The sequence below is a fragment of the Petaurus breviceps genome, unplaced genomic scaffold (assembly GCF_028583685.1).
Source record: "Petaurus breviceps papuanus isolate PSGF00001 unplaced genomic scaffold, PetGlider_PUasm1.0 90865, whole genome shotgun sequence".
NCBI classification, from domain to species: Eukaryota; Metazoa; Chordata; class Mammalia; order Diprotodontia; family Petauridae; genus Petaurus; species Petaurus breviceps.
The window spans coordinates 2828178-2846502 of record NW_027187367.1 but is presented as its reverse complement, the minus strand read 5'-3'; the positions used below and the strand labels follow the sequence as shown (position 1 = coordinate 2846502).

At 38.9% G+C, this 18325-nt stretch overlaps 1 pseudogene; it reads right to left on the bottom strand.

The window, feature by feature from the left end:
- On the bottom strand, positions 1 to 4291 carry LOC138150179 (large ribosomal subunit protein eL28 pseudogene; annotated as a pseudogene).
- Positions 4292 to 18325: the final 14034 nt, after the last annotated feature.

Sequence of the window (18325 nt, the reverse complement as noted above, 5' to 3'; positions counted from 1 at the left end):
CTAGATATTCACCCAGTTAATGGAATCATGTCTTGGCTGCTGTTCTAAAGAAGCTTCCAGTTTGATAAAGGACATATGGTCCATGCCTTTGGGAAATTGTAAGAGGAGACTAGATCAACACACAAGAAGCAGACATAATACACAGACTACAGTAGTCTATACATTCAACAGACTTCCTTGGATGAGAAATATCCAGGGGGAAAAGTCAGGTTAGTCCTGGAAGAGGAAGGATTTTTTGAGATTTTGAAAACATCAAAGGATTTAAGTAGTGGATAGAAAGCAGAAGGGCATCTTAGAGAAAAGATATGACCCATATATAAAAGGAATGGAAGTTAAATGAGGAAAGGGCAATCTTGAGAAGGAGAGAAAGGGGGTGGAATGGGTCCAATAAAACTTCAAAACCCTACCAGAAGGTTTGGGGATTGATAAAGAAGGGAAGCTTAATAGGAATGACAACAGATAAGTAGTCTGCTATCTTGCCTAAACTCTTGCCACAAGCAGGAGAATAACTTTTCTTCCCCAAAACTATTTCCTGGAAGACTTCATTTCCTTTATAGCACCAGTCACTCTTGTAGGAGAGAAAAGCAGAAGCCCATCTTTCCTTGTTGCCTCATTTCTCAGGATACATATAGGAGTATTCATTTAAAGGATGGGGAGAGGTATAAAATATACAATTTTACATCAGATACAGTCAAAAGCAGGATAAAAGAACAATTTCTTTCTCTTACATGCATTTTAGTTTAATGGTGGCAGGATAATTTGCTTTCTTTATGATGTATTATCTCCATTGTGGTATTAGAATGGAAAAGGGGTCCCTTGTTTGTTAACCTGGAGAAACCAAGATAATCTCCTTGTTCCCAACATCCAATTTACTATAATGGAAGAATTCTTCAACTTAGAATCAAGAGAAATTTGTTTTAATGTAGTCTTTACACTTTACTTGCTACATATGTCACTTAGGGAGAATTCATTTTGTATCTCCTTCAGTAGCTATAACACAACAAGTCCTTGGCTACAAAAAAGTATTTAAAAGATTTTATTTAAACATCACATAAGAAGTATACTGTTATAGAATTATTAAGCTTGAAATGAATTCCTTACTTTTCCTCCAGCCATTTTTTTTCTACTATTCTATACCACCACCACTACTTCTCTTTCTTCTCTACTTTGTCTACTTCCTTCTCTCCCTCCTTTCCCCCATTGGGAGAAAAAACACAAACGCACACCACAAAACCCTTGTAACAAATATGTCAGCCATAATATACATAGGGGAGGCCGGAAGTGGTGATAAAGAATTGAATAATAGAGGATTCCTCTACTCTGGTTGCTTTTAACAGGCTTTTATTCCCTGCTCTTCTCCCTCTCCCTTTCATTTTCATGAGACCTAAAGGATCTTGGGCTGATGGAAAAGTCTAGCTGCCTCTGGCTCTTTTGGCAAAGCCCTCCCTGAAATGTGTTTGATGGCACAGAATCACCATAAGGGAATTAATTAGGAAGAATGAGGATTTTTAACCCTTTATCAGATTGAGAGTTGGAAAAAGAGCTTGCCCTTACCTGAATGGGTGGAGTTCAAAGACAAATTAAATGTCTCTGGGTTTTACTTAACTGGCTATCCTGTGTTCCAAAAGAGCTTGATCCTGGAGGGAAAATTTACCTTGTGTAGGGGAAAAGCCTTCCATAGTAAAGGATCTGGGAACTAATAGATTTCATGATGGCAAGCAAAAATTCTGAGGGAGTTTCCCTAGCCTGATACTGGGTTGTGTGAAGGGCCTCATCTGGGAAGCTTAAGCCACTAGATTCTAAGCTAAGCAAGAAATGATAAAGTTCACTTTTCCTTTTACAGAGAAGAGGTAGCAAATAAGCATTTATAGTGACTCAATCTCTAAGGTCACATTTGAACTCAGTTCTTCTGGTGTTCAGGTCTAGTGCACTATCCACTACACCATTTAGCTGCCTATCTGGTAGAATTTTCACTGAGTACTCCAGTTCTGGGTAAAGTCGGGAAACAGAACTTCATCAGCCTTAGAAATGGTGGTAAGACCAGAGGAGCATTACCAGGGAAAGACCAGCTGAGCTTCACCAGGCAGAGATTATGTAACACAGGAGGTCAGTGAAGATGAGCTCAAGCAGGGGCAACAGCACAATGACATTCTCAAAAGACATCAGTGACACTGAAGTATTGGAGATGGGAGTAACCTCTTCAATGTGCCTTGGTCATAAGTGTTCTCTAGGGAGCTCTGGACCTAGAATCAGGAAGACCTGAGTTCAAATTCTGCTGTAGTGATCCTGGGCAAATCACTTAACTACTACCTGCCTCAGTTTCCTCAAATTCAAAATAAGAATAATAATAGCACCTACCTCATAGAGTTGTTCTGAAGATAAAATGAGATATTTGTCACACAGTGACTTAGCACAGTGCCTGGAATATAGAAAGATCTTAATGTTACCCCTTTTATGTCTCTTCATGAATTTCACATATGATCATTCAATCTTCCCATTGATGATATACATTTATTAGAGAGCATGTTCTAGGTTTATGGGAGAAATGTCCTATTACTATTTTTCTTCCTATGATATTTCATTAAATGCCTTTGCTTTCAACTAATTGTGTCCTTTAATTGACTGGTAAAAGTAAAAGATTTCAGTGACCTGTGAAAGGGGAAGAGGACAAGCATATGTATAGGGAATGTGTGAACTGTATTCACCAATACTATCTCATTTGATGCTCACAATAACCCGATGAGGTGGGTGCTGTTATGATAGCCATTTTATAGTTGAGGAAACTGAGGGAGACAGAGGTTAAGTGACTTTCACAGGGTGACATAGCTAGTAAGTGTCTGACATAGGATTCCAACCCGGGTCTTCCTCACTTGGGTCTGGTGCTTTATCCATTGTGCTGCCTAGCTGTCTCTCAATGGGAACTATGATTTTGAGTGGAGGTAGAACCATGGAGTACATTGGTGCTGAGGAATTTAATCTGGGGATGGGAATTACACACTCAGAAAAAGAGGCATCTTAAGATGCTACAGTAACAATGTTGATTACATACATCAGCAGAAGGATTTCCTAATGTGAAAACTCCCTCTATGAATACACATTGGCAACTTTAGGTATAACTTTAGGTTAAGGGACTTCAACAGGGTCCCACAGCTAGTATGTATCAGATGTAGACCTTGAACCCAGCCAGCTCTCCCTGTCTCCAAGGACAGCTATTTTTTCTAAATATCAATACAAGGCAATAGATGCTAAATATAAAATTTGTGGCATGAACAGTAATGATAGAATCAAGACATCAAAGAAGTCTTCAGAGAAATCACAAGGACTCTACTAAACTGAGAAGGCTTCATAGATATAGGGCATTAGCTGGTCTTCAGGTAAAGCATGAAGGGCATGGAGGAGAGATAACATTTATGTAAGCATAGAGGAAGGAAGAACCTGAACAAAGATACACAAATGAAGAAACATGACCACTGCGTGTTTTAGGAAAGACCCAGAATTCACTACCTTACCAACAATTGTCTATTATAGTACATATGATGTGTATATTTATTTGTGTAATGCCATTTACATATTCTATGCCACCGTTCTTCCCTTAGCTCCTACCTTCCCTCAGTACTCCTAGGGGTTCTACAAACTCTCTTCTTGTTTAACTCCACCCCACCTCCACCTAAAAATCCCTTCTATCCCAGAAAGATAAGATAGGGCATTGGTCAGACCCTTTGTCCTGATATGGAAGGTATAGCAGAACATACTAGAATCAGGAACATCAAACTTTTTGAGCTTATTTTTCATTAGTATTAACACAATCCATCTGCTCCAATTGAGCTCTTCTATTTCTTTCTTCCTTTTTTTGTTTTTTTGCAGTCTGACTTTATTAGCCAAAGACAGACCTGGCACCTTAGGTGCTCTTGGGGTGGTTGGATTAGCTTCTTTTTCACCACCACTGGTTTCTGGCTTTTTAGGATGGCACTGGCCGGGTGCAGAGCGGCCACGTGGAGATCTTTCCGGTATTTATTCTTGAGGATGAGGTGCTCAGAGCATTTTTGTTGATTGTGGTCCTCATATAGGAAGTGTCAGGTTTCCTCTGACTTGCCCTCTGCTTCAGCACCACCATGATGCCCTTGCTGTGGGTGGCCAGCTTGATGCCTATCATCTTCTGGTGGATCAGCCCCTTGTAGCAGAACAAGGACCTTGAGGTTGTTTGGCTCTACGTCTGCTTGTTGTGCTTGATGTGCTTGATGAGGAAACTGGAGCAGTTCCAGAGGACCATCCTCAGCAGGTGGGTGGACATGGTGGGGGCTGCTCTCCCAGAGAAGGAAAGGCCTACTTCTTGTTCTTTAAATAAACTGAGCATTTCCTCCTTTGTAACACTGCACATGTAGTACGTGAAGCTCCTCTCATACACAGGCCCCCAGAAAACACCCTAGATTAGAAAGCACGCTGTGAGTCCAGCTTAAGAAGCTCTGACTGATTTCTTTTACTAGACCAGAGAATATAGTTCAAAGTAAACAAACAGCATAGCAAAATAAGTGATAACAAAGACCCCCAACATGCAAAGGCTACCTACCTTACTATGAGGAATCAGCAAGAAATTCTCATGGAGTGTACAGTATCTGCTTTAGGTGTTTAATATGTTTATTTACTATTGACTATTTACATGTGAACCACTAATGTCCTGTTCCTAGAGTTGAGATCTGCCTGCTGTGCTAGTAGTGTCTTTGTTAGCCATGTCCACTTTCTGCCTCCATTTAGCTGCTCTCTACTACCATCTTCTGGTGTTTGATTATTTAGCCTTTTCAGGTATTCTTTCATCTGCTTGAGTGTTGCTGTCAGGCAGCCCTACTCTGGAGGAGGAAGACTCAAATAATGCAGGTATTTTTAGTCACATCAGGTCAGCTAGTTAGGAAAAGCCAGCAGAAGTCCTTAGGCTTAGATGAAGTGTTACCTTAGAAGTGAGTTTTCTCTTACAGGGTTTGTCCTCCATGTTCTCAGTTTCCTATATGATTTAGGGTTAGAAAATTGCTTTTAAGTCTCCTCATATTTCCTGGCCATGTGGTCTGAATTCTGAGAATTCCGCTTATCAAAATTCCCAAATGGTGGCTTGGAGGAGTTGGTGGATGAGATTCTCTTCAATCTCTAGTAATACTCCCAGTTACCTTTCAATTCAGTTTGGCCTGAAAAGGCACAGGTAGAATCTGTGGAAATGTTGACCTCTGCCCTAATCCCTTTGTCTAAAGTCCTGCCAACAACACAATCACTGATTTCTATACATAGACTGTCCTTCCCTGGGAATTTCTTCCCCTTCCCTTTCACCTTTCCAAATAAATCAATAAATCCATCCTTCAAAGTTCAGTTCATATTACCACCTCTGTGAAGACTTGTTTGATGTTGCCCAGTCCAATAATTTTCTCTAACTTGTGATTTCATTTAACATTTACTCTCTAGACTATTCACTTGGCATTTATTTCCCAAATACTACTCTGCATAGTGACTACCTATTATCTACAGGATCAAATATAAAATCTTGTTTGGCTTTTAAAGCCCTTCATAACATGGTCCCTTCCTACCTTTCTCTGCTAGCTATGATCACATATTTCTCCCTCTACATTCATTGTGTGGCTAAATTTTTTTCTTTTCTTTTTTAGTCTTTATTTTAATATTTACTATTATCTGATAGTTTTTTTTTTAAAAAACTTTATTCTTTATTTATTTTTCACAATCATATTAAAAACATTTTGAGTTTTGAATTCTGTCACTTCTTCCCATTGCTCCCCCTCCTACTGGGAAGGCAAACAAAGTGATACCAATTATACATGTGAAATAATGCAAAATGTATGTCCGAATTAACCATGTTGCAAAAAAGAAAAGAAAAAGAAAATGAAATAAATATTCTTTATTCTTTACTTAGACTTGTTCAGTTCTCTCTCAGGAATTGCATAATAGCATTTTCATCATAAGTCCTTTGAAATTGTCTTAGATGATATTACTGATCAGAGGATCTACGTCTCCCACAGTTGAACATCATTACAATATTGCTATTACTGTGTACTCCTGCTTCTGTTAACTTCTCTTTGCATCAGTTGAGAGAAGTCTTCCCAGGTTTTTTTCTGAAAACATTTTGTTTATGGCACAATTATATTCCATCACAATCATATGACAAAATTTAGCCATTCCCCAATTCATGGGCATCCCCTCAATTTCCAATTGTTTGTTACCATGAAAAAACCTGCTATAAATAAATATTTTTGTACATATAAGTCCTTTTTACCTTTTCTTTGATTTCTTTGGGATACAGACCCAATAGTGATATTGCTGGGTCAATTACATGTAAAAACAAACTTTAACATTTAATTAAAAAAATTTGGAGTTCCTCTTTCCTTCCATCCCTCCTCATTGAGAAAGCAAGCAATTTGATATAGGTTATGCATATGGAGTCATGCAAAACACTTCTATATTAGTCATGTTGTGTAAGAAAACAGAGAAAACCCAAGAGAAAGAATGTAAAAAAAAGGCTCTCTTTAATCAGACTCCACCACTTCTTTCTCTGGAGATAGATTGCATTTTTTAAAAATCATAAATCCTTTGGAATCATCTTCGTTTATTATATTGCAGAGAATAGTTGTCATTCACCACTGATCATCATGTAATTTTGCTGTTACTGTGTACACTGTTCTGGTTCTGCTCACTTTACTTTGTTTCAGTTTTTGTAAGTTTTTCCAGGTTTTTCTGAAAGCATCCTATGCATCATTTTTTATAGCTATGCAGTTTTATAGATCTTTGGGTGTATTGTTCTCCAGAATGGTTGGACCAGTTCACAACTCTACCAAAGTGCTTCAGTGTCCTGATTTTTCCATATCCCCTCCAACATCTGTCATTTTTCTTTTATATAATATTAGCCAATCTGATGGGTATAAGGTGATGCCTCAGAGTTGTTTTAATGTGCTTTTATCTAGTCAATAATGAGTTAGAACATTTTTTTCCATATCACCATAGAGAACTTTGATTTTTTTTTTCCTGAAAACCAAACTTCTTGAGAAGGTTGTCTGTGATAGGAGTGCCTCTACTTTGTTTCTCTCACTCTCTTCTTAATTCTCCATAGTCTAACTTCTGACATTATCATTCATCTTAAATTACCCTCTCTAAAATTACTACAGATCTCTTCATTGCCAAATGAAATGGACTTTTCTTAATCCTCATACCATTTGACCTTTCTGCAACCCTTGAAACTGTCAATCACTGGTTTTTTTTTTTTTTTTTTTTTTTTGCTTTTTGGAGGGGGGAAGATAGGGCAATTGGGCTTAAGTGATTTGTCCAAGGTCACACAGCTAGTTTTATTTTAAGTGTTTGCTCAGCCCGGGCTTGTCTTCCGGGCCTCTTGCCTTCCCTCTGCTAACGTCCAATTTATCTAGTATAATAGGTTTGTTGTAAGATACTTCTCCCCTATTAGACTGTGAGTTCCTTGAGAGCAGTGATTATCTTTTGCCTTTCTTTGTAAACCTGGTGCTCAGCACAATGCCTTGCTTAATAAAATGTATATTGACTAACTGCCCTTTCCAGTTTTCTTATACCTTGCTTCACATACTCTGTAATCCAGTGATATTGGCCTCCTTGCTGTTCCTCAAACACAACACTCCATTTCCTAACTCTACATTTACACTGATCATTGTCAATGCCTGGAATCCTCTCCCTTCTTGTCTCCTTCTTCTCTCCTGGCTTCTTTAGTTTCCTACAAGTTTTAGTTAAGATCCCACCTTCTGCAAGAAGCCTTTTCCAATCTCCCTTTATGTGGTTCCTTACCTCTGTGATGATCAAGTTTATCTTGTATTTATTTGGTTTGTATATAACTGCTTTCATGTTTTTTATCTCATTACATAGTGAGCTCTTTTAGGGTAGGGAATCTTTTTGCCATTTTAAAAATACTCAGAGCTTAGAGAGGCAGAGCCAAAATGGCAGAGTAAAAGAAGGAATTACCTGAGTTTGTCATCAATTACTTCAAATTCCTGTAAAAAATGACTAAACACATTTTTAGAGCTACAGAACCCACAAAATTACAGAGTGAAATATGTCTCCAACTGAAGACAGCCTGCCAAACTGACAGGAAGGGTCTATTGCACCAGACTGGGAGCGGAGTACAGTCCAGTAGCACAGACCAGTCATAGTGGACCTCAGGGGATTGGATCACTGGTAGCTGTGGCAGTTTCCAAACTTCTCAACACATCAATGCCAAAAAGAAAGTAAAATGTCAGTAGGGAAACTGTTCGAACTGGGTGAGAGAAGAGTGCAGTCGGGCCCCTGACCCTGGGGCAGCAGAGGTGGCAGTTGCTGAACTGCTGAGGTGGTGGCTGTTTCCGAAGTTCCAGGCCCACAGATAGTAGGAGGACCAAGCTGACTGACCACAGGACAATTGCAGGAGTCTCTTTGCTGACTCTGAGGCAGAATTCTTTTGCTTTGCCCTGCTTGGATCTGGGTCACAGTCTTTGGTGGTGGTCCTGGGGTGAAGAGTGCTGGCATGGCAGAGCTGCTGGAGACTATGGAGAGGCAGTTCTCCTTACAGTTCTGAGAGAGGTACCTAGAAGAAGCTCTGACAACAGCTGTGTGAAACCCCAGAAATTTTGGGCACAACACTCTCCATTCTGGAAACAGAGTTCTACAGTAGCAAAGAGCTCAAAAGTCAAGTATTTGGCTGGCAACATGAGCAAGAAGAGGAAGAGAAATCAGACTATAGAATCTTTTTTGGTGACAAAGAGGATCAAAACTTAGAACCAGAAGAAGACAACAAAGTCAAAACTCCTGCATCAAAAGCCTCCAAGAAAAATATGAATTTTTCACAGGTCATGGTGGAGCTCAAGAAGGATTTTGAAAATCAAGTAAGAGAAGTGGAGGGAAAATTGGAAAGAGAAATGAGAGTGTTGCAAGAAAATAATGAAAAACAAGTCAACAGTTTTCTAAAGGAGATCCAAAAAATACTGAAGAAAATAACACCTTATAAAATAGACTAACTCATATGGCAAAAGTGGTCCAAAAAGTCAATGAGGAGAAGCATGCCTTAAAAGTAGAATTGGCCAGATGGAAAAGGAACTTCAAAAGCTCACTGAAGAAAATAATTCCTTCAGAATTAGACTGGAGCAAATAGAAGCTAATGACTTTATGAGGAATCAAGATATAAAACAGATCCAAAAGAATGAAACAATAGAAGGCAATGTGAAATATCTCATTGAAAAAACCACTAACCTGGCAAGTACCGTGTTTCCCCGATAATAAGACCTATCCCGAAAATAAGCCCTCCCCTTACTGTGTAAGATTCCTCTAAAATAAGCCCTCCCCCGAAAATAAGCCCTATTGAGATTGCTACTGTAGTGAAGGTGATCCCCTGCGCTACATGCTACATTATGATACCCTCTGTATGCACCGTCCCCCCCCGGGTGAAACGCACACCGCGCTCCGAGCTGCATCCAATCAGAGCTGTAGCAGGCATCATCCTGTTCTTCCCCAGTGATTTGCTTATTGAATAAAGGTACATTTTTTTGTTCACATTTACCTGTTTATTAAAATTGCTGTCAGTGTTCATTAAAATAAGCCCTCCCCTGAAAATAAGCCCTCTGGTGTTTTTCTGTCCAAAAAAATAATAAGACAGTGTCTTATTATCGGGGAAACACGGTAGAACCAGGAGAGATAATTTAAAAATTATTGGACTACCTGAAAACCATGATAAAAAAAGAGCCTAGACATCATCTTTCAAGAAATTCTCAAGGAAATCTGCCTGGATATTCTACCATCAGAGAGTAAAATAAAAATTTAAAGAATTCACCAGTCACCTCTTGAAAAAGAGCCCTAAAAGAAAACTCCAAGGAATATTATAGCCAAATTCCAGAGTTCCCAGGTCAGGGAGAAAATCTTATAAGCAGTCAAGAAGAAACAATTTGAATATTGTTGAAACACAATCAGAATAACACAAGATCTAGCAGCTTCTACATTAAGTGATTGAAGGACTGGGATGACATCCTCATTATTTTTTGTCCTGTACTATGATGATGCCTGCAAGAATTTCATCAAGAGTCTTTCATATTTGTCTGACTCCGAGGGCTCAGCATTCTCTATCCCGAAGTCAGATTAACTAGGATTAAAACCAAGAATCATCTACCCAGCAAAATATGGATATTCAATGAAATAGAGGACTTTCAAGCATTCTTGATGAAAAGACAAGAGTGGAACAGAAAATTTGACTTTCAAAAACAAGAATCAAGAGAAGCATGAAAAGGCAAACAAGAAAGAGAAATCATAAGGAACTTATTAAAGTTGAACTGTTTACATTCCTACATGGAAAGATGATATTTGTAACTCATGAGACTTTTCTCAGCATGAGGATAGTTGAAAGGAATATATATGTGTATATACATATATGTGTATATATATAGGTGGGTGTATGCATGTATATAAGTATGTGTGTATATGTGTGTACACGTACACATTGACAGAGAGCACAAGGTGAGTTGAATATGAAGGAATGATATCTAAAAAATAATTAAGAAGTGAGAAGGAAATATATCAGGAGGAGAAAGGGAGAGATAGAATAGGGTGAATTATCTCATATAAAAGAGGCAAGAGAAAGCTATTACAATGGAGGGGAAGAGCAGGGAGGTGAAAGGAAATGAGTCAACCTTACTCTCATGGATTTGGCTTAGGGAGGGAATAACATACACACTCAATTGGGTATTTTACCCTACAGAAAAGTAGGGTGGAAGGGGAAAAGAGGGAGGATGATAGAAGGGTGGGCAGATTGAGGGAAGGGGTAGTCAGAAGCATGTGAAAATTGAAATTCTCAGAACTTTCAGATGAGTTACAGGTAGTGTAGTTGGATCTTCTTTCTATAACCCTGATATTTTTAAGGTTAACTCCATGAGTCACATGAGCTTGCACCATGTGAATTAATTACTGGAAGCTCAGCGTGTTTAGATTTTGTCAATTATAGCAAGTCTTATCATTAGCAGGTTTGAGCAGCATTACCTAAAGAATTTCTTCAAGTGGCATTATATGACTTGGAACCCAGAAAGTAGATCCACTAGGAAAAGTGTATAGAATGCTAGACCTGGAGTTAGGAAGACTTGAGTTCAAATTTGACCTTAGACACTCACTAACAGTATCTCCCTGAGGAAGTCACTTAACTTTTGTCTGCCTCTTGTTTCCTCAACTGGAAAATGGGAACAATAATAGCATCTACCTCCCAATGTTGTTGTGAGGATTAAATGATATAATTCTTATAAAGTACTTAATACAGTGCCTGGTACATACATAGTAGGTACTTAATAAAGGCTTATTTCCATTTTTCATTCCTTCCAAATACCTCTGGATCTGAATCACTCACATGTCATGGCATCACCTCATTGATATCATGGTCCTCTTGGAGAAGGAAGGAGAAACATCCACCTCTATGAGTAGAAAAGGAGCTGCCAACTGGGAACCAAACTGGTATTGGCCAGTTGGGCAACATGTCTTCTTTCCTCTCCTGTCTTGTCCTGTCCTCTTCTTTCTCCTTCCCTCCCTCCCTCTCTCCTTCCTTCCTTCCTTCCTTCCTTCTTTCTTTCCTTCCTTCCTTCCTTCCTTCCTTCCTTCCTTCCTTCCTTCCTTCCTTCCTTCCTTCCTTCCTTCCTTCCTTCCTTCCTTTCTTTCTTCCTTCCTTCCTTTCTTCCTTCCTTCCTTCCTTCCTTCCTTCCTTCCTTCCTTCCTTCCTTCCTTCCTTCCTTCCTTCCTTCCTTCCTTCCTTTCTTTCTTTCTTTCTTTCTTTCTTTCTTTCTTTCTTTCTTTCTTTCTTTCTTTCTTTCTTTCTTTCTTTCTTTCTCTCTCTCTCTCTCTCTCTCTCTCTCTCTCTCTTTCTCTCTTTCTTTCTTTTCTTCCTTTCTTTCTTTTTCTCTGTCCACAACATAGGGCATCACACCTTTACCTGCTAGTGCTGTGCCCAAAAGGAATGTATAGTTTTAGTCTCTCAAACTTTTTCTTTTTTCTTTTCTTTTCTCTTATAGACCAAAATTAACCCCAAATCAACCACCCTGGCTCTCCAAATCACTCTAGCTCTCATTGATCAGACAATAATAGTTCCTAGGGCAAACTCTACTTGGTCATTTTTGGGCTGTGATTGGCTCAGAATGACTGCAAATAGCAATTTTTTCTGTTTTGTCCAGAAACTCTGAGAGTCTTCTCCTCCCAGATCTATTTTTAAAAATAAGCCATTATTTGTCTCATTTCTTATTAAGTCTTTTTTTTTTTTAAGCAATTGGGGTTAACTTGCTCAAGGTTACATGGCCAGTTATTTCTGGGTGTGGTGCTAAGTATCTGAGCCCGGATTTGATCCCCAGGACATTCTTATTAAGTCTTAATCAGTGAATAAGCATTGGTTCAGTCAAACTGAGATCTGTTAAAAACCTTACCTTGAAAAGGTCAAGATTCCCTATTGCATCCTGGAACATTTCCAGTTGTCCACTGGACCCAGATGGCTCCAGAGGTGAATTTGAGACTGGTGACTGCACAGCCATCCCTTACTCAAAACCAATTCATTTGCATGTTGTGGCATCACCTCTCGGATGTCATGGTCCTCTTGGAGAATGAAGGACAGACAAAAAATAGCAAATCTGCCTTAGAAAAAGGTAGAAAATCCTACCTTAGTGTAAGTTAGACAAGCTGGACAATCTGTGGATAGTGGTCTAGGAGCAGTCACTTATGACTAGAATTTCCAAGGGAAAATGTTTCTTAGAAGCAGATGACTTCATGAAACTGACAGCTAAACATATAGTACAATGTCTGGCACATAGCTGGTGCTTAATAAACGTTTATTAACTATTGACTAAACTCCAGATAACAGAACAAGAAGTATATGGTCTAAATTGAATTAAGATACATTCTCTCCTTTTCTTCATCTCTCATTATAGAATTAAACTTGTTGTCCATTGTACTTAGAGGGTCTTGACCCTTTTGGAAAGTTAAGATATTAAGATATGCCAGATTTCAGATAAAAACTGGTTAGATCTTCCATTTTCCAGTTCCTTGCAAAATGACTAGTAATATCTCAGTCTGTGGTTGAGAACAGTCTAAGGCTGGTTTCCACAAAGATGCTACTCTTGAAATCCAGGTTCCCTCCTTTAAGTGTGCATAATTTTGCCAAATGGCTGCTACTGTCAAACCAATAATTCCACAAGCTGTGTGCCAAAAGACTGGGTTTTAGAAATTTTTATGCCTTTCCATTCTTCCTAAGAAGTTTTGTTCAAGCTGCTATAAAAAAATCTCTCTCAGATTTATTACAGCACAGTTGATGAATTTATTGATCTACTATTTAATTTTGTCCACATACTTTTGTTGTTTCACCACCCAAACTTTCTTTGGTCTAACCTTCCTATGTTAATGTACAAACTGACTTGTCTAATTGTTAATATATACATTTAGCAGTCCAGATTTGATAATATTTCTGAGAAAGTATAAAAGGACAGAATTGTGAAGGGGGTAGACTGAGTGTAAGGCAAACATTTTATCCCCAGAAAATCAAAGAAAGCTATGTAAATAGAGACCCTCAGATTAGCAAGGGCAAGAAGACCCTAATTGATCTTATCTTGAAGGAAGTCTCCACCATCTTAGAGATTTCTTGCCCCACCAGAATGGTTTGACTGAAGAACCTCAGAGAAATGCATTATTCCACTGGAACAAACCTGATCTTTGGAAACTCTAGAGACACCAAGATCAACATGTTCTAACCCCACATTTAACACATTCTCCCCCAAATTACCTGACCTCCTGTTCCTATTATTCAACCTCCCAACAAGAAAAGTGGCTGGGCAGCCTTATTTGATAAGCTGCTTGTGTGTCTCCTTTTGTTCAGGACCTTCCTATTCACCTTGCACCTACCTACTTCCAGTCAAAGGAACTAAGGTAGCAGGAATTCCTCTCTGGGAAGATCTTCAGAAGTCTGGTTTGAGGAATTCCCCAATGATACCCCACCCTCATTGCTTCCTTCTCTAACAAGAATAAATCTTCATAAATCCTGCTTTCCTGTTTTTTTCTGTAGATTGTAGACTGCTGCCTTTGTGCAGCTTCTTATACATTCTTATTTGTCCAATACTCTCAGAGACTCCCAGCCAATTCACACAAATCTCACTCTTGTTTTTCTTTCCTTATAGAAAGTAATTTCCTAGAGGACAGCGATAGTTTCACTAAAAAAAAGAAATAGATAAATTATCTTTTGTTTTTATATCACCTAGATGTATCTCTCCCCTTTCCACTCTCCCAAAGCCCATACAAAAGGGATAAGAGTTATAAGGGATATGAGTTATAAGAAGTATATAAGGATTAAGGATATCTATTTCCTATTAAGGATATTATAAAGATCAGTTATAAGAACTAACATGTTTTAAACAAAGAGGAAATAAATCAGCAAAACCAAAAAGAAGATGCTAACATTCTGTACATATATCTGTGGATCTCTGCAAAGGGCTTGGAGTGAATATGTCTTCTCATTTCTCTTCTTTGGAGCAACATTTCTTCTTCAAAATTTCAAAACATTCATTTGTGATTTGTGTTTTTTCTCCTCTCATTTCTAATGCTGTAGCCATTGTTTCCTGGCTGTACTTATTTTTTATTTTTGGAGGGGGCAAGGCAGGGCAATTGGAGTTAAGTGACTTGTCCAAGGTCACATAGCTAGTATGTGTTAAGTCTATGAGGCCAGATTTGAACTCAGGTTCTCCTGACTCCAGGGGTCAGTGCTCTATTCACTGTGCCACCTAGCTGCCCTTGGCTATGCTTGTTTCACTTTGCATTAGTTAACATAAGTTTTTACATGCTTTTTTGTATTCATGATGTTCATTGTTTCTAACAGCACAAGAACATTCCATTACATTCATGTACCATAATTGGTTCCACTTCTTTGTGTCCCTAATGCCTAATGTAGTGCCTGGAGTATAGTAGGTACTAAAAAGGTAGGTTGATTGATTTTCTTCAGTGCTATCTTCTGTCCTGTTTATATTACCACCTTATTAGCTCACTGTAACAGCAAGCACCCTAGTATACCCAGTGTGCCTGTTAGCACAGGTTTTTTGACTTGCTTTTCTAAAGGAAAGCAACTCAAAAGGGGTGGACAATCTGACTTTAATCAAATATATATATCATTTACTTAGTTCAGGGGGAAAAGTCATCACCCTGTACCTCGGAGAAAACACAAACAGAAATTACAGCAGACAAAAAATAGAGACAGAGAAAATAATACAATTCAATAGACCAACAGACAGGGCTTCTAGCTGTTTGACCATTATACACATGCATAGTTAGTTACCAAAGAGAGAAGCCACCAACATTTGGGTTTTCAAAGCTGGGGGGCTCAACAACTGCCCAGAGTCTCATCTGGCCAAATCACACAACTCTTCCCATAAGTGAGCCCTAAGGCTAAACTTCACCTCAGGGTATATATGTGTGTGTGTGTGTGTGTGTGTGTGTGTGTGTGTGTACTTCTCCAGGGTTAGAACACATCACATCCCACATCCTTTGTGACTAACTGCCTAATTACAAAGTAACAAGGTATGAACCTTCCTGAAAAACAAGCCTCCCCTAAGCAGGCTTCTCTTGTTGGATTCCAATTCCCTTACCATTATAATGTTTGAAGATCTTCTCTGCCCCTTAATAGGTCTAAGGAATTTGAAGATATTCCTTGTTTAGTGTCACAGCTAGTAAGTGTCAGGTGTCTGAGTTCAAATTTGAACTCAAGTCCTCCTGACTCCATGGACAGTGCTCTAACCACTAAGCAACCTAGCTGACCTTTTTAATGTTTATATGTGTAATTACTTATGATATAATAATAATCTGATACTTCATACACCACAATTCAGTAATTCCTCAATTGGACACATGAATTATTATAAATATTTTTGAATGGATAGGTCTCTTCACAATTTTCTATAACATCTTTAAGATATAGTGCTAGTAGTGAGCTCAGTGTGTCAAGGGAAAATAAAATCTTTGTAGCTTGATGGTATATTGCTTACCCCCCAAAATTGTACTAATTTGTGCAGCTCCACCAGCAGAGTAAAAGTTTCTTTTTGCTTTACAGCTCCTTCATTATTAATGAAATAAAGTTTAACACTCTTTGAGCCTGAAAGACTATATCTTGGTTTTAAGTAACTACAGGATTATTATAGTTTATTGAGTAAGCAAAATGTGCAACAATGTATATCTGAAGAAATATCCTGTATTTTTATTTGCATCTTTTATGCCAACAATCCCAGCTCCCATGTGACCCTCCCACTACCATATAACACTACCACCACCACCACCACCACCATCACCACCACCACAACCAAAACAATTGAGCAAATGGACACAATTGAGTATTTGACATTATAGACTCACGGGTTACACCATATCTCTTCTTAATATTTCAAAATTCTCAGAGCACTGTGTTTAGTATGAACTCTGATATCTTTGGTTGTTCTTGGAGGTATACTTAAAGCCTTAAAGGCTTGTTGCTGTCTGTGTCCAAAAAAAGGCTGGAACTTGCAATAAAAGATTGGAAGAGATGACTGATGGTCTCAAAACAACTTCATTAAGCTTTTTTCATTATTGATTTTCCAAACTCATTTGTTTGCAATGGGAAACACCTATGATCTTGAGACCAGGGAAAATTTCAGTTTCTGAGATGCACAAAACTTTTAAAAGGTGCATTTTGTCAGAGCTTCCTCCTAGAAAGGGGCATTCTTCAAAGTGATTTCCTCAAATTGTCAATCAAGATGTAGAAAGAATTTCTTATGCCAAGTGACAGAGTTGCCTGGGATAATGGACCTCAATTCAACCCCAACACAGAAATATTTAAATACAGACAAAATGTTTGTGGATTCTGCTTGACTGTCTGTCTGGCTATTCTATTTTCCACAAGAACTTGGTCACTTTAGGCTAATACTCTGGGGTCTGTTCTTATGGAGACAAAACAATTGAGAGAGTATTCTCCTAGTCTTATGACTGTAGATGTATGAGGCTTGCCTTTCTCACTGAAAGAGGGGAAGCTTAACCTCCTGGGTCTTAAGCTAAGAGAGGGATGATGGAACCCACTAATCCTGTTCTTTGGAAGAAGGAGCCCCTCAACTGAAGTCTGTAGGTGAAACTCAGAAGCTGAAATGGAGAGAAACTGTTCAACTATGAATGCAGAAGAGATTCCTAGGAGCAACTATAAGATCAGCAAAGACTAGGTGCTAAATGCTAGGTATTATAGATGCCAAGTAACAACCGTGAAACTAGTAAGAAGCAGTTTTACTAGAAAGCAATAATTAGTGGGGAGCAGGAGATCCATGTCTTGATGTCAAGCAAGATGATACCATCAAAAGACATTAGCTGCCCTGCATCATCCAAGGCATGAGTTACCCCTCTGTGATGATGCCCTGACCACATATGTTCCCTATGTATGGTCCCTCCAGAAATATTCCCTGGCCTCTTATACTCCTTAGGTATATAATTGTCCTACTAATGGTGTACTTGTAGGAGTATGTATTCCAGGTTTATGAAGAAAATGTTTTCTTCTTACCAGGATATTTCACCAAGAGCCTTGCTTTTAACAAATGGTGTACTCTGGCTGACTTGTGAAAACAAAAAGAATGGTGGAGATTCAAGACCTAGGATTTTGAAGGAATAAAGGCCCATGGTAGCTGAGATAACTTTTTGGTGGCTCCAGAGGGAGTGACTTGGGTATTGTATTTTCATCTGTATCTCTTGCCACTCTGTGTACACTACTCCAGCTTTGTTCTAAATGAGTGCATACAAGTCTTCTCATAGTTTTCATTTCTGTCATTCCTTTCAGCATAATAATATTCTATCACGCTCAAGCATTCTTCAACCTGTGGGTACCCACTTTGGTTCCTGCTTTTTGTCACTTGTAAAAAATTCTCCATCAACTTTAAATTCCTTCAGTGGAATTTAAGAGGCTCTGGTGATGTCTAATACTGTGGCACTAGGAACCTCTGGTTAGAGGCTGTTTGTGGCAATTCCTGTCCTTGACTTAAAGAGGAACTTAAAGCAAATTTGGGCAAAAGAGCAGTAGTACCTGGTGTAAGAGTTATGGGATTTAAAGATCTCCCATGCCCCATGGACGTGCTGACATAGCAGAGCAAGAGAAAGTGAAAAGCCGAGCTAATGGTCCTGCGGTTGGCAGTTGGTGGCGGTTGCCTTTTTTTTTTTTTTGAGTTAGGACTCCGGCTGAGCACTGCCAGGGGCCGGAGCTGCTGGGAGCGCTCTTCCAGGACGCTGGGTGGTTGCTGTGAGTAGGGAGAGGAGGACCTTTGCCTGAGGTAGCCTGTTCTGTTTTAAAGGC